General features: G+C 39.8%; 1 pseudogene; it reads left to right on the plus strand.

Annotated features, from left to right (window-relative positions):
- The first annotated feature begins 13,031 nt into the window (after positions 1-13,031).
- Positions 13,032-15,651, plus strand: LOC148726856 (uncharacterized; annotated as a pseudogene).
- The last annotated feature ends 1,259 nt before the right edge of the window (positions 15,652-16,910 follow it).

The raw sequence follows: 16,910 nt of genomic DNA on the forward strand, positions 1-16,910 counted from the left end.
GAAGTTAATGCGAGCAAGTCGAGTGGTCACGATATGATACTGCCACGACTAGTCAAAGCATCGGCAGCTGTGATAGCTGAGCCCATTGCTAATATATTTAATGCCTCAATTGCTCAAGGTTGCTACCCGAGTGTATGGAAATTGGGGCAGGTTACACCGCTGTTTAAGAAGAGTGCTGAATTTAAAAAGAAAACTATAGGCCTGTCACAGTCCTACCTGCACTAAACAATATATATGAGAGGCTGCTAGTAGTACAGCTGGGAGACTTTTATCAAGCGATTCTGTCGGATTCCATCAGCTCTTACAGAAGGTTTTACAGTTGCGAGACGGCGCTGCTAAAGTTATTTGGCTATACTTGATAAAGGGGAATTAGTTGTCGTAGTCTCAATGGACCTTTTTAAGGGTGTAGATGTTATTCAACGCAATCTACTTTAAGAAAAACTCAGAGCTTATGGTGTGGGAGAGAGAATTTTTGCGCTCTTCAAGGATTATTTGTCCAGGAGACAGCAGAGAGTCAAGATTTGGGACACCTTTTCCAATTGGAAAGATGTTAAAAGAGGGGTTCCGCAAGGAAGCGTTTTGGGGCCTGTGATTTTAATATATTCATCAACGACTTGTTTTACTCGGTTACGCAAGGTAAACTTCATGCATATGCAGATGATCATCAGTCATACTCTTCTGATGTCCACCCAGTAGCTCTAGAGAACTGTATTTGTCGGGAAGTGAGAGTTGCAAATAAGTGGTATCGCAGCAATGGAATGATTGTAAATGAGACAAAACACCAGGCTTTTGTCTTGGGAAAAACAGGCCACTCCTTCTCTTTCCATTAAAAGATTCTTTGGATATATTTGGAATAAATATTGACCATAGGTTGCGTTTTGATAATTATATATCAACTATTTGTAAGAAGATAAATGGCCAGTTCAGTGTAATGCTAAGATTTCGCACACTTTTCTCTAAAGATACTCTACTAAGATTGCATAAGGCTTTTATTATGCCACATTTTAACTATTGTTCGTCTGTATGGCACTTTTGTGGTGCGTGTAGTACTGAGAAGATAGATACTTTAAACAAGCGAATTCTTAGATTTATCTTGCAGGATTTTAATTCTCCACCTGACTATCTGCTTAGCAAAGTTAACTCCAAATCTCTGCATAAATGGCGCCTTCAGACTTTCCTAATTATGATATTGTACAAGAGCTTGTTTTTTACTTGCTATCCAGGCTATCTAAGGAATATGTTTAGTTTCCGGTCTGTATCCTATAGTCTATGCGAAAATGATATTTTTTCTCTACCGTCTACAAAAACTACTACTTCTGGTCTTCACTCCTTTTCATATATGGCTTCAAAACTGTGGAACTCTCTTCTGGACTCTTTTAGAACGTCTGACGTTTCTGATTTCAAGCACAAGATTCTACAGTATGACTCTTTCTCATACTTAAGTTTTAGAATGTTACAGTTTTTCATTTTACATTTTAGCAGTGTTTAGAATTATACTTGTAACTCGAAGATACTAGCTTATCTTTTAGCTACTTCAAACTCGAGGTTAAATAAAGTATATGTATGTGTGTGTGTGTGTGTGTGTGTGTGTGTGTGTGTGTGTGTGTGTGTGTGTGTGTGTATGTATGTATTTTTTAAACGGGAGTTTTGTACAAAGCTGTTTGGGAAAGCCAGATTTTGAAGTGAATTATTTACGGAAGATTTTATAAAGATCATAAAACTTAATGTAACATTTGTCAAAAACGGCCCGGAAAGAAAAATTTTCCTTATTGTTGTACTTTTGAAAAAAATGAAAACTTTAAATATCCATTGTAATGGCAGAAAGCATTACTCCAGGTTGTTGTGGACCGAGTGGTAAGTTCCTTCTTTTTCGCTACTGCTTATGCAACAATCAATGTCATCTTTATTCAATAATCAGCAGTTCGAATGTATGATAAATCATGCGTTCACAGTCGCTCATTCATTACTCACGAGTTTATTATGAACCAACAAAATGACCAGCTCCCAAGTGGCTACTTAGCTCAGATGGTAGAGCACTACACCTATTGGATTCAACTCCCGTCCGAGCTCTTATCTTCACTGAAGTTGAGGTAGGTGCCCACTATTGCCACTGCGCACACCGGCTCCTTAATTTGGTGCGCACCAACAATCTGTGAGAGATACATTCAAACAGGTTCCAGAGTTAATTAGATCTTTTCTCATGTTTCACACATAGTTAACATACGAAAAGAATCCTATTCGAGATGGGTGGAATACAAAGCGAAGTTGCGCTACCTTGAGACCTTACTATTAGTCAATTGAACAATAATTATGACAACCCCTCTTTCAAAGGGATCTGTGCTAGCACATATTCACGTTTCACATCTGAGGCAAAGGGCTAAGGGCCTATCTCGACTGAAATAAACTGAAACAAATTATCCCGGTGGCAACAAGTTCAGATATGAGGGAAGAAAATCCACTAAAGGACACCTCAATTACTCCATTAGAGAAGACGAAGGGGTTGATAAACAGTTTGGTTTCTTTACACCAAATCGATCGCCGGTAAGGTTTAACGTAAGCTGGCATGCCACGATTAAAGCAATCAATAGAAGCATTTGTATATTGCATTAAAGGATCACAAGTAAATGTTCGTGTAAGCATACTAGGGAGTTCTGGAAGCAGCAAAGAGGTATAACGTAGGTTTTCTATATTGATGGAAGGATCAATAAGACAATTAGACATTTCCAAAAGCGCTCAGAGATTCTAAATTGCTGTAGATGGAGCGATAGTAGACTCGATCTGGCAGTCTTACCAGAGGCCTGGCTGATGCCCTCTTCAGTACCTGTTATTAAACACTGAAAGCACTGCAGGAATAAACCTATTGAGCTAACCGCCTCCAGGTTAGCTCAATAGGATAGAGCGCTGAACTGTTGTGCGGGAGGTCGAGGGTTCGAGCCCCGGCCGGACCAACACTCAAGGTCATAAGATAATTGAGAAGAATATGCTACCTTTCTATAATATCAAGAAATGGTTAGACATTCTAGTCTTCTCGGATAGGGACGAATAAATGGAGGTCCCGTCTCCTGCAGGGTTAGGGGTAGGAAACGTTAATTTTCCACGCACGAGATTATTGTGTGATGGATGTCCTCCCCTTGGGTGGGATGGGTGGGTTTGTTGGAGCTGAAACCTCGTAGGGGACCCATGTCCTATTGTTTCTGCTCCAGTACTTGTTACAAATCCTTAAATATTTATAAATTAATAAAATAAAATAAAAAAACAAATTAATGAACTTGGAATCAAAGAAAGTTGTTGTTAGACTAACAGTGAAATTTTCTGGTGAAATTTTACAGGATGCGAATGGTTTCTGGTTCAATTAAAACTCTACGAGGATCTTTTCATGACCAAACATTAAGAATGGCTGCCTGTAAGGATCGAGAATCGTCCGTCAGCGACCATTTTGGTGAATTGCTCATATTTTGCTCAACGATACCCTTTGGTAAACTGTTTTCAAAAATCAAGTTTAAAAGTTCCGACGAGTGTTAATTTTTCAGAAATTTGCGAAAATTTCAAAACGCGGTTTAAGTGCGGTTTTCCGCCTGGCAAATTGTCCAAAATTCACTGCAAAACCCAAGCTCCGTTGAAGGCTTAAAATGAATTCAGTTAACCCCAAACCTCACACGTTTTAAGAAAAAGTCTTCCCATTCATTTGTGTTATGTTAATTTTTCCGTACACAGCTATATTGTGATTTTTTTTTTTTGTCCCTTAAGCAACACCCTCAAAAAGTGCTGTACATGGGGCGAAAAATAGGTAAAATATAACGCGATAAAAGTATACCTGGTACATAATTTTTTAAATTTTTAACTAGATATTCGTAATAAAATGTCATTATTCAACACCTGAGTAAAATTTGAGGCTTTGAATCGGAACGCTTCCTTTTGAAAATACCACAAATGTTTGTGTCCTGAGCGAGCAAAGACATATGTTGTGTAAACAAACGCTAATCTAATTATTCCCTGCCAGGTAGAAAAAGGTTTTGAAATCAACTTTAAGTTTGGAAATTTTTTAGCTGTTATGCCACAAGATATTAGGTAAAAGGGAAATCATACAATCAGAGTTGCGTGAGAGCAGAAAGAAAATAAAATCAGTGTCGAAAATGTACATACGGTTGTTACATCGATCACCATTATGCAAATTACGACCTCAGCTGTAGGAAAACTATGATATCTCTTGCTCAGTTTGTTGAATGACTCTTAAACAATTCAATGGTTGTTTTTCCTATATATATAGAGATAATATGTATATATTGATCAATAATTCCTGAGAATGTAGGGGGAGAACAGCATTCTGTACAAGCATTTCAGTGTACCAAGGCGAATTATTTCTATTTATCATAACCGACGTCCGATCCCAGCAAACACGCACCACATGAGACCCTAAATGGGCTGTCATAAATATACCAAAGACTGAAAAAAACAAAAACTTCACTCAAGGTCTGATAACCACACGATAACACTTTTACACTTCAATCTCTGATTTACTACAAAGGGCAAAGGATAGTGCGTCGGTGTACCCAGTATACTGTTGGAAAGGAAGATTCTCGTGTTTCTCTGAAAGAAGGCTGGGCTCTCAGAGTAATAAAGAAGGCTTACAGATTCAACGAAAAACAAAAGTCGTACCTTGTCTAAATTTCGAATAGGGCAGACGACAGACCACAAGCTTGACGCTGAGGTAGTTGCTCGAGATATGCGGCGTGCCAAGGGCACCGATGGTGCACGAAAAGAAAATTCCAGTCATCGGAATTCTTCACAACTACCCAGATCACCTCTTTCTTCTCAAGACAGAGTGCGTTAGTACGCCAATGAGATGCTGATGACAGTGATATCCGAGAAGCTCAGGAGGAGAGTAATTTTAGCGAGGCAAAGGAGACTGTCACGTCAATACAACTTGACCATCCCCTGATCTACGATCAGTACGATCTTTGTGAAATGGCGCTAAAGGACTCTTTGAAAATCTTGAGGCTACCCATGTTGCAGCACATGTGTGAAGATCTTGGCCTCAATATACCATCAAAGCCCATTCGTAAAAAGGCCCCGTAATTGGCTCTACTGAAAGAGATTGTCAGCAAATGTACTTACCAAAAGTCATCATGATGCTGACTTTCTCTTTTGTTTAGCAGAATAGGAAAGTGAGGAAGAAACGAATGAACGGCGTATCGTTCCTAATCGTCAGTTAGTGGTTATCTTATTTTTTAAAAATGCACGTAGGCCGGATCAGAAGTTGTTGCGTTTTGTTTTGTTTTTCTTTTAATCATGCCGGTATGGACCCTCACTTTTCTTTTCTGGTCTTCACGTAAGTAATGAAGTTTACTCATCTGGTAGCCGAAATATGCAAACTGACGGATGCGGGAGTATCCAACCTACATTTCTATCCGCTCATGTTTTAATGCGGGATTTCTTTCTCTAATTTAACGACGTCGTCCTTTCAGTTGCGGTTTATTAAACGCGCGTATGTTCAAGCACCCCCAAAACGTTTCCAATTACGTTACGTTGCTTGACATTAATAATTACCAGGCTCCGGTTGTTCAAAGGGCGGATAACGCTATCCAACGGATAAATCGCTATCCAGGGGATAAGTGTTACCAAAACATACTGCGCTATCCACCAGATAGAGATTTATCCAGTGTATAGCGTTATCCATTCTTTGAACAACCGGGCCCAGGAGAATAACACCTGTTCTCTTGTATTAAATTACTTTGAAGGTCATAAGGCACCTTTCTTTGTATTCATACTTACAGAAAATGAGTTCTCATTGTAAAAGATAAAAAGTATTTAGATTCTCAGTGTGGAATCAAGTCTTAAGTAGCTTCTTTCGAATGTATCTTTTGCATTACTTGAATGTGAGACGGTGGTAATGTAATGTGTACTTCACTTGCAGATTTTTCAGCCCAAAAATGTTTTGGAGAACCTTATCAAACATCTTGCAAAATTTTTGACCTGTCTCTCTACATTTTACAAGCTATAAGTCACTACAACGGAGACCGAATTTAATTTGGATAAATAACAACTCAATATGGTTAAATTACCTAGTTACTTGTTTACACCCTTTGCATAATTTTGCTCGCTCAGGTCACGAACACTTCTGACATTTTCGAAAGGAAGCAATGCGATTCAGAGCATCAAAAATTGCACAGTGAATGGAAATAGCATTGTTTGACGAATATATTGTTAAAAATCCAAAGTCTCAGGTAACAGCTACATTTTTTTCGCGCGAAATATCACCTGTTTTCAACGCCATTTTACGTAGTCTGTAGGGATGTTCTTTCAAGGGCTTAAGTGATCCCAAAATCGATGTGCCCGAAAAAATATACTCACCAGAATTGAATAAGAATAGCTTTCCTTACAACGTGTGAAGTTTGACTGATTTTATTTTAAGCCTTGAGCGGAGCTTGGTTTTCGCAGTTAATTTTTGACTGTGCGACATGCGGAGCCTGAACTCAGGTAACCTGAAACCGCGTTTTCAGATATTCGTAAATTTATGAAAAGTTAAGAATCGCTGGAACTTAAAAACATGATTTTTGAAAAGGGTTTACTGAAAGGTTTCTTTGGGCGAAATATGAGCAATTCACCAAAATGGTTAAAAGAGTCGTTCAATAAAATGAGCAAGAGATATCATAGTTTTCCTACAGCTGAGGTCGTAATTTGCATAATGGTGATCGATGTAACAACCGTATGTACATTTTCGACACTGATTTTATTTTCTTTCTGCTCTCACGCAACTCTGATTGTATGATTTCCCTTTTACCTAATATCTTGTGGCATAACAGCTAAAAAATTTCCAAACTTAAAGTTGATTTCAAAACCTTTTTCTACCTGGCAGGGAATAATTAGATTAGCGTTTGTTTACACAACATATGTCTTTGCTCGCTCAGGACACAAACATTTGTGGTATTTTCAAAAGGAAGCGTTCCGATTCAAAGCCTCAAATTTTACTCAGGTGTTGAATAATGACATTTTATTACGAATATCTAGTTAAAAATTTAAAAAATCATGTACCAGGTATACTTTTATCACGTTAAATTTTACCTATTTTTCGCCTTATGTACAGCACTTTTTGAGGGTGTTGCTTAAGGGACAAAAAAAAAATCACAATATAGCTGTGTACGGAAAAATTAACATAACACAAATGAATGGGAAGACTTTTTCTTAAAACGTGTGAAGTTTGGTGTTAACTGAATTCATTTTAAGCCTTCAACGGAGCTTGGGTTTTGCAGTGAATTTTGGACAATTTGCCAGGCGGAAAAACCGCACTTAAACCGCGTTTTGAAATTTTCGCAAATTTCTGAAAAATTAACACTAGTCGGAACTTTTAAACTTGATTTTTGAAAACAGTTTACCAAAGGGTATCGTTGAGCAAAATATGAGCAATTCGCCAAAATGGTCGCTGACGGACGATTCTCGATCCTTACAGGCAGCCATTCTTAAGGTTACTTCCCACCTTCAGATGCCGCAAAAAATCATTTTTTCTTTTATTTGACTAAATTGAGGTAAACAATTTTACTTAACGTTACCGGAAAAAAGTTAAAAATCTCTAAAAGCGTCCGAGTTACTTAGAAAAACGTACTTTCAAATAAAATTAACTAGAAGTTTCACAGTGAAAGTGGGTGCTGGCGTGAGAGCTTGAAGAAATACTGAATTTGCAGTTGGATGGTTAGCTTTAACGAGCGATCCACTTAGCTTCAATGAGCGATCCACATTTTGAATCTATGATTGCAAGCTTTTCTTTCGCCTCAACGGGCAAATGTAACTCAATGGTCGAATTATTTACCTCAACGGGCAGAGATTTTGACTCAATGATTAAACTTAATGCCTCAACGGGCGAAGAATACATATATGTTACGGGCTCGTCAAAATACGGTGCAACTCGTAAAAATACTCAGCGATACTACACAACAAAACGTCTAATGAGAGATTTATTATCCAACATGCCAAATTGTTATTTCAGTGCGGGCGAAGTTCGCGGATATTTCTGGAGTACAAATATCGCGTGATATTTGTACTCGTCTCGCGCGTTATTTGTACTCCTAGAAGCACCATTGGATGATTAAAGTTCACCACCAGATTTTCTCCAATTCTTCTTGGTTTAAATTGATCACGTGAAGCGATAGAGTTCATCCGTGGAGACACACTATCAACCCATAGTGCCCGTACGCGGAAAGTTCCCGGATGGGTAGTACTCATCCGTGAAAAATTTTGAATGGTTTGACGGCCGCGGAGTTGGGCAGATCGGTAAAACAGTGAGTTTTCAATTCTGACAGGTAGGACGTATTACTTAGCCAAGGTTACGAATCATTGACGTTTTTGACAGACTATACGCATGAATAAATGTTTGATTGCTCTGCATTTAGTGGGTTTTGACTGTTTTTCAACCGGCGCGCGGAAGAAAATTTAGTGGTTAACTATAAAGACAATAGAATGTTTGTCTCGGAACTATCAATTTGATAGTTGCCCCTTGGAAATTTAATGTTCTTAAAACTAGCATATTTGTTTTAAGAACATCAAATTTCCGCGGGGCAACTATCAGCCGATAGTTCCTCGACAGAAACTCTGTATTGTCTAATTATAGTTCACCACTAAATTTTCTCCGGTTCTTATTGGTTTAAATCGATCACGTGATGCGATAGTGTTCATCCGTGGAGAGACACTATCAGCCCATAGTGCCCGCCCGCGGAAAATACCCGGATGGATAGTGCCCGTCCGCGGAAAATACCTGGATTGATAGTACTCATCCGTGAAAAGTTTTGAATAGTTTGACGGCCGCGAAGTTAGGCACATCGGAAAAACAGTGACTTTTCAATTCTGACAGGTATAACGTATTATTTAGCCAATGTACGGTTGCGAATTATTGACATTTGTGACAAGCTGTAGGTGCGGAAGAAAATTTAATGGTAAACAATAAAAACAATAGTGTTTATGTCTCGGAACTATCGGTCTGATAGTTGCCCCTTGGAAATTTGATGTTCTTAAAACTAGCATATTTGCCCTCGAAGCTTCGCTTCTCGGGAAAATATTTGTCTTAAAAACATCAAATTTCCGCGGGGCAACTATCAGCCGATAGTTCCTCGACAAAAACACTCTATTATTTAAATAATGTGAAGTCGCTTTCGACATAAAGTAGGTTGGCTTCCCACCTTATTCTCTTTCCTCCCGAGACCAGCAAGCTGCAGTCGGCAGTTTACTCCGAATGGAAACATTTTTGCCCCACACTTTACCGCTGCTGAATGCACGGAGAAAAAAAATTATCTCTATGAAGTAGGACTTGATCGAAATCTTAGCACCTCCGTACGCGAATCGGCAAAAATTGGTCACATAATAGAGCAGCCAAACTGACACATAAATATCTTTTGTCTTCCTCGAGAGTGATCACTAAACCGTTCATGACCTTGATTAAGACTTCCACAAGCAACTAAAGACATCTATATTAAAAACTTACCTCGTTTATCGTTTCCTTGATTTCTAGCAGATCGGGACGGCTGTACACAGCTATTGCTCAAGATCGATCGATATTTCCAATTGCATTTTACGCGATGTCATCATAAGCACCCCGGATATAAAAAAACGCAATCGACTGCGCATGTCTCAGATCGTACATCCGACAAGTTTTGGTCTTTCTCTATATTGTAAAGAGGGGGTGAAAGGGGTTTTTGCGGGATTAAGTGTTTTTAATTTTCGGGATCAGTGAAAATACGAAATTAAAATGCGTGAACAGTGAATGTTTTGCTTGTTGTGATACGTAAACCTTAAGATCCTTTATCCGATATCCGTGATTTCCATCTAAATTTTGCTCGTGAAAATAGATGGTGACTACCAAGAAGCCATTGAAACTTCAAATGGACTTTTTAGAAGTCTAGAAATTTCTTTTAAAGGGTCTTTAAATGACTTGAAGATTACGCGACAAGTGACCCGTGACTTTGCACAGATTTTGCTTGGTAGGACCTTTGACCCCACCTCTCTACACTGACAAGCACAACCGATTAAAATGGCTGACAGTGGCGATGTTTTCAAGTTAAAGGGAGTAATATTCTATGTAGATCCCAAATCGGTGGGATGGATGGGTTTCCTTGGGGGTAAAGAAGCACTCGAATACCCGTAAATAGTACGCATTTATCCCTTGAAGCCTTTAAGCGTTGTCGAGAACATGATTACATAATAAGGGGGAATGACACTGTTAATATTCACTTAGCATTGATTACAGGGCGAAAATAGTTTTGTACACGTGTCTTCGAGTCGAACGAGCGAGGAATGCAAAGTTTGTATCGAGAGTAGTTAGCATTGAGCTTGAAGTAAAGCTCGTATCGAGAGACCTAATCAGAGAATTAAAGCAATTCACAAAACAAGTGGCACCTTCAACGGGACAAGACGAAGTGAGAGTCTTGGAACAAGAGCAAGAATCTGACCCGAGCAAACATGACGGAGAAACAAATAGCAGAGCTGGATACCAAAATCAAAGTGCTTTATTTCAAGCTCAAGAAAACCGACGAGATCGTGGAGAAACGAAAACGACAATCTTTAGAGCGCCACCAATTATCGATTACAAGTATCGTTAGTGCAGTGGATACGCTTAAGTCCGCAGTAGAGGAAAAGAAGTTCACAAAGGGAGAGAACGAGGACGCGATAAAAACATAGAGCGAAGAAATCGAGCAACACTTCGAGAAAGCTGACCAAGCAACCGATCCAAGTGATCCAAGCGATAGCTACGGAGGAGCATGAGAAAAAGCGTTTGAGAATCATAAACAGCAGATGGAGTTTGGGAGAGAGATTTTACAACAGAAAGCGAAGTTAGAAGAAAACCGTGAACAACAAAAAGCAGCCACTAGAGCGACCAAGGACTCCCCAAATTATCCATAACGAAGTTCAGCGGAAAGATAGAAGAATGGCTGCCATTCTGGGGGAAATTTACCTCCGAAATAGACTCCTCTAGCCTGGTACCCCTCAATAAATTTGGATATCTAAAAGAGCTGTCGGAGAGGCACGTGAGAAAAGATATTGACTACCATTTATAGCAGAAGGATACGAAAACGCAAAGGCTATTCTCGTAGCGGAATATGGTCAACCGACAGAAATTGTAAATGCCCATATCAAGAACATAATGGAGCTGCCGATTATCACTGGAGCGAATCCAAGAAAGGTCAAAGAGTTTTACAAACACAGCGCTTCAACGTACAAAGTTTAGACACGCTTGGACGGCTCGCAGATGTCAAAGGAAACGTCAGATCTACTTTAGACAAGCTTAAAAGAATCAAAGCCGATCTGGTGGGTGGAAATGAACGCTGGAAGGACTGGGGTTTCAAAGATCTTTAGACGGAGCTGCAAAAGTGGACCCAAATCAATCCGGTAGAAGAGATTGCTGCAGAAATTTCAGAGAAAGACCCAACAAGGAAAAGTAATCAACAATTTAGATCGCCCGTGCCTGCCTTCAATACACATCAATCAAAGCCGCGTTCCGGAAACCAGTGTGTCCACTGCGAAGATGAAAAACACAGAGCAATTGATTGTACAAAGATCACAAGTGTTCATGAGAGGCAGAAAATCCTATCAGAGAATAGACTGTGCTTTAATTGCACCGGTACAAGGCATCGCGCTGATGAGTGTAAGAGCAAATTAAGATGTCATATCTGTGATCGCAAGCATCACACATCCATTTGTCACAAGCAAGAAAACAATGCTAATCCACTCCTTGTCGCCACAGGGATTTCAACCGGAAATGTGACATATCCAGATAGGATATCGTGGGTCGTGGGTACAAGTCGTGGGTCGTGGGTGTGGGTGTGGGTGTGGGTAAAAGTCGTGAATGTGGTTAATACTTAATAATAAAAATAACCATTTAAACCATTAAATATAATAATACATAAATTTTATACAACCCTGTCATTCATTAATTTAACTGTACTTTCTTCTAGTTCTTTTATTTTGTTTATTCAATTTACCCTACTTTACGTCTATTTTTATCTGTTATCTCACTGTCAATGAAATTATTAGTTTCAGTTTCTAGACAGGAAGAGAGATAAATCTTGTAATTACATTAAATTAGTTTCACAACACGATAATTCCGGATCTGTCACCAGCGCGATCGCCGACGAGCGTCCATTGGTCGGCTACTCTGGGATTTGATTTTTCCCTTTTTCTGCTTTCTAGGGTAGTTGTCAAGGGAAATCCACAGGACATTCTTTTGTTCTCTTGCGGTTTTCAAGCCTCAGACGATAAAACTTTCCCGAGGTAATTTTCTTAGGGAAAAATCGGTCACACTTGCAAATTTGAGTTTCCCTAGGGAAACTGTCAACAAGTCAAGTTTCCCTAGGACAAAACCCTGTAGTATGACCACAGCTAATATCGCGTTTACGATCCTCCACTGTCGAGTTACCAGTCTGGCAGAGGTTATGTGCGTGCCTTTTGAGTCAGTCGACTTGTGTACAATCAGTTTTTCTTTGTGTATACAGTGTGTAATTACCAGATTTATCTATCATTCTTTTGTCATTGATGTTGTCAGACGAGATCTCGGAATTTCTGTTCCTTGGCCCCTGACTTTAGCCGCAAATATAGAATTCACGAGCGCTGTCGCAATTTTAACGTTATAGTACTACTATATGAAATCATTTTTGGTACAATCGTACAAAGCAACTCGGGTGTCTCGTTAACACAGACCTCGAAAACGCAGAACGCAGACCGCAGACCGCACTGCTCGAAAAACGTGTACACAGTGTGTAATTACAAGATTTATCTCTCTTCCCTTTGTTATCAAACGAGATCTCGGAATGCGTCGCGAAACTGAAACTAATTTCATTGACAGTGAGATAACAGATAAAAATAGACGTAAAGTAGGGTAAATTGAATAAACAAAATAAAATAACTTGAAGAAAGAACAGTTAAATTAATGAATGACAGGGTTGTATAAAATTTATGTATTATTATATTTAATATTTTAAATAGTTACTTTTATTATTAAGTATTAACCACACCCACGACTTTTACCCACACCCACACCCACACCCACGACCCACGACTTGTACCCACGACCCACGACCCACGACCATTAGTCAAACTCATCCAGATATATTTCCTGAAGTAGAAGGAATAAAATGTCGCGCTTTGTTGGACACGGGAGCAGGGAGTTCATATACATCTGCAACCCTTTTGGACCGCATTTCAAGCATTGGTCACAAGAAAGAAGCCCGAAAAATGGAGATGTTGCTTGGAGCGTCAACAAAGGAAGTAGAGCTGGTCACTATCACCATTTCTGATTTAAACCGAAATTTTTCAATGCTTGTATAAGTCATTAAAGTGGATAAAGGAGAGCTTTTCCTGGAAAACCCAAAATATCAAGAAGTGATCGCAAGAAATCCACACTTGTCGGGAGTTGCAATGAACGATGTGGACACAAAAAGTCGCCTACCAGTGCATATAATACCTGGAGCCAGTGACTACGCTAAAGTGAAAACAGAGATTGTACCGAAGATCGGTGAGCCTGGTCAGCCTGTGGCTGAGTTGACGAGATTTGGCTAGATTATCATAGCTCCAGGGAAAGAGCCTCTAGACTTAACAAACGTTCGGTTAACTCAAACATCACATGTGGACTACGAGGAACTTTGTCGTCTGGATTTACTTGGCTTGTCGGACACACCCCCTAACGACCAGGGCAGCGTGTATGCCGAATTTAAAGAGCAACTTGTACGACATGAGGCGGGCTGGTACGAGACTGGTTTAACCTGGCTAGGAAATCCTGTTTTGCCGAACAATACGGACGGAAGTCTACGACAATTAGCAAGTCTAAACAGGAAGCTTGAGCGTTAGGAACTCAAAAATCAATATGCAGAGATAAATGAGGATTAGAAGAAAGAAGAAGATGTCGAGAGAGCAGACGAGTCATCTGTTAATAGTAGAGAGTTCTACATACCACACAAACCTGTCGTGAGAGCCACAGCGGAATCAACAAAACTACGAATTTTCTACGACGCCTCGGCTAGAGCCTCCAACGGCTCTCCGTCGCTAAAAGACTGTTTTCATACTGGTCCGCCCCTGCAGAATAAACTCTGGAGCGTGCTAGTTAGAGGGCGCTTTAATCCTGTGGCTATTACTGGCGATTTACAGAAAACATTTCTACAGGTGAGAGGAGGAGAGACTGACCGCGACGCAATACCCTTTCACCGACGCCGAGACCAACAATCCCCATTGGAGACCCTGCGATTTACCAGAGCACTATTTGGACTTGCGCCATCTCCCTTTCTGCTGAGGGGAGTGATCGAGATGCACCTTAACAATTGGGAGGAGAGAGAGCCGGAACTTGTAGCCAAGATTCGCAAGGAACTGTACGTCGACGACTAAATTTCGGGATCAACTACAGTAAGAAAGACTCGAGAACTGAAAGAGAAGACCACAACAATCTTCCAAGACGCTTGTTTCAACCTCCATTAATGGCACTCAAATGTCCCCGAGCAGGAATAAGAGCAGTCTTCTAAAGAAGAGGGATAACCAACCTACGCAAAAAAACAGTTAGGAGCCCCACAAGGAACATTTTCCTAGTATTCTTGGGCTCCCGTGGAACAAAGAACAAGATTCACTTAGCATCACAGTCCCACCAGAGAAAGGTACGCTGACTAAAAGAGGTATCTTAACTAAGCTAGCTAAGATATATGATCCCCTGGGACTTGTCTCGCCTGAGACACTTATTGGCAAACTCATCTACCCTGCAGTTTGTGATACGAAAGAACCCTGGGACGCAGACCTATCACGTGACCATGCCAAGCTGTGGGTCAAGTGGGAAAGCAGACTACCAGAAAGTCTTACCTTACCGAGATCGCTGGCTATTCATAGAGACGGAATCGAGCAAATCGATCTATGTTCGTTTGGAGACGTGTGCGCGAATAGAGTCGCAGACTGTGTTTATCCAGCCATTTAACAAGCATCCGGAACAAACCAGGGGTTAATTGCAGCCAAATCGAGACTGTCCAAACAAGGTCTGACCATCCCGCGGTTGGAACTGGTCGCTGGTCACATGGCTGTGAACATTGTTGACAATGTGAGAGACGCTCTTGACGGGCTACCTGTAAGAATTTCACACTGAACGTTTTCAGGCTTCTCAAAATAAAACGAGTAGCGTGAGTGCAAGCCCTCGATACGAGCTCTTCAATACAAGCGTTTCTTCATCCACGAATAAGTTTTGGGCCCTGAGTAAGGTTGTTGGTAAAACGCGTAACTGCGTAACGAGTGACGGCGTAACGGCGTAACGAGAAACCGCGCAACGGGATTTTCTTTAATGTTATTATTAATTTTTTGTAATTGTTTAATTTTATTATTTTTTAAAGTTTTATTATTATCTTTTTTAAGGTGGCTCGTACCAGTTTCCTCGCGCGGGGAACAGGTCACTCTTGCGTGACGCGCGCGAGAGAAACGTGCGAAAGAAGCGCGAGATCAAAAGATGAAAATTCAAAACAAAGATGGCGGCGCGTGGAATTTTTTTCTACTTTTGTGAGTTTACCTAAGAGCTTGTATTTGATGTGTTGAGCGACCACTATGAATGCAGGAGATAGAAACTAAGATAACGAAGACGATTTTCGGAGAAGTAAAGGTTGCTTCACTTCACATTTAAAAGAAATATTCAACCGATATGAAATCTTGCGACGGCGAAAAAAGAAGAACTCAAGTGAAGGATAATCTACCTGAAGTGGAAGAAGACTTTGAAACTTCAAGGAAAATAATATGATATAGCCAAAATTCATGTGTAGGATTTCTAAGATGAGCTCGGGAGGCTGTCTTTGACGGCTGTTTAATGATTTTCTTAGCAGTAAACGTCTGTAAACATCAGATCGTAGGTGCTCGCGCGAGCACACGCAATTGTCAGCGGTAGCTAAAACAGATCATGAGCAAATGCCGATCTTATAGAATCCAGATTTTTAAAATGCGCGTGGAAATTGCTAAACTCACGAAAGCTATTGCATGAAAACAAGTCCGGTGACCCCTTCTTTTTATTGTTCCAATATGATAATAACGTCGAAAGGAATCATCAGAAAAAAAACTAAAAAATTCTACGGAAGGAAATTTGTGATGTGTGAAAATTGGCCTTTTTGTAGATTTTCTGAAATTCCGCTCCGTATAATTTTTTAAAAATCTTTGTGCATTTTCCTTTTCAAGTGCCAAAAGCAATCACTGAAAAAAATCAGGGGGTCACCGGGTTAATTTTCGAATTATTTAAGCTACAAACTAAAAAATGCGTCTGAATAAGCCTATGAAAGCGTTGCCATGGAAACTGCTAGTGACGAAATGACACTTAGTTTTGGATAACCAATGATTATATAATTCAACCCCGTAAAAGTGTTCAACTGGCCTTGGTCAGTCTTTCTGTTGTATTCTTTCAAAGTTACAAACCATCAAAAAGATGAAAACCGGTACGAGCCACCTTAAATGTGAACTTTATTATTCGTGATTGGCGGGGTTTTTCCGGGTGTTACGAAAACTAAGACCCTCGAAAACGAAGACCCAAGACCTAAGACCCGTCTTAGTTAATAATAATAATAATAATAATAATAATAATAATAATAATAATAATAGGGTTTATGAGCGTATTTAAGAAACCCAATGCGCTTACTTAGCATAATAAAACCTATATTAACAATGATACTAACAGTCAGTAGTACCTACACTAACAAAAATAAAGTTAAATGGGATAAAAAGCTATCTAGTATTTCACAATACTAAAAATAAAATGTCCTGAATAGTTTTCGAGATTACGAAAACTAAGACCCCCTAGAATCGAATCCGTCGAAATATAAAGTCAAATTGTAACCAAAACAGGTCTAATCTGACAAATTGTCTCCTGTCTGATCCTTTCCACCGAGTTTTAGGTCAAATTTAACGGTGAATTCAGGGCTCTTAGTTTTCGT

This window comes from Stylophora pistillata, chromosome 7 (assembly GCF_964205215.1).
Source record: "Stylophora pistillata chromosome 7, jaStyPist1.2, whole genome shotgun sequence".
NCBI classification, from domain to species: Eukaryota; Metazoa; Cnidaria; class Anthozoa; order Scleractinia; family Pocilloporidae; genus Stylophora; species Stylophora pistillata.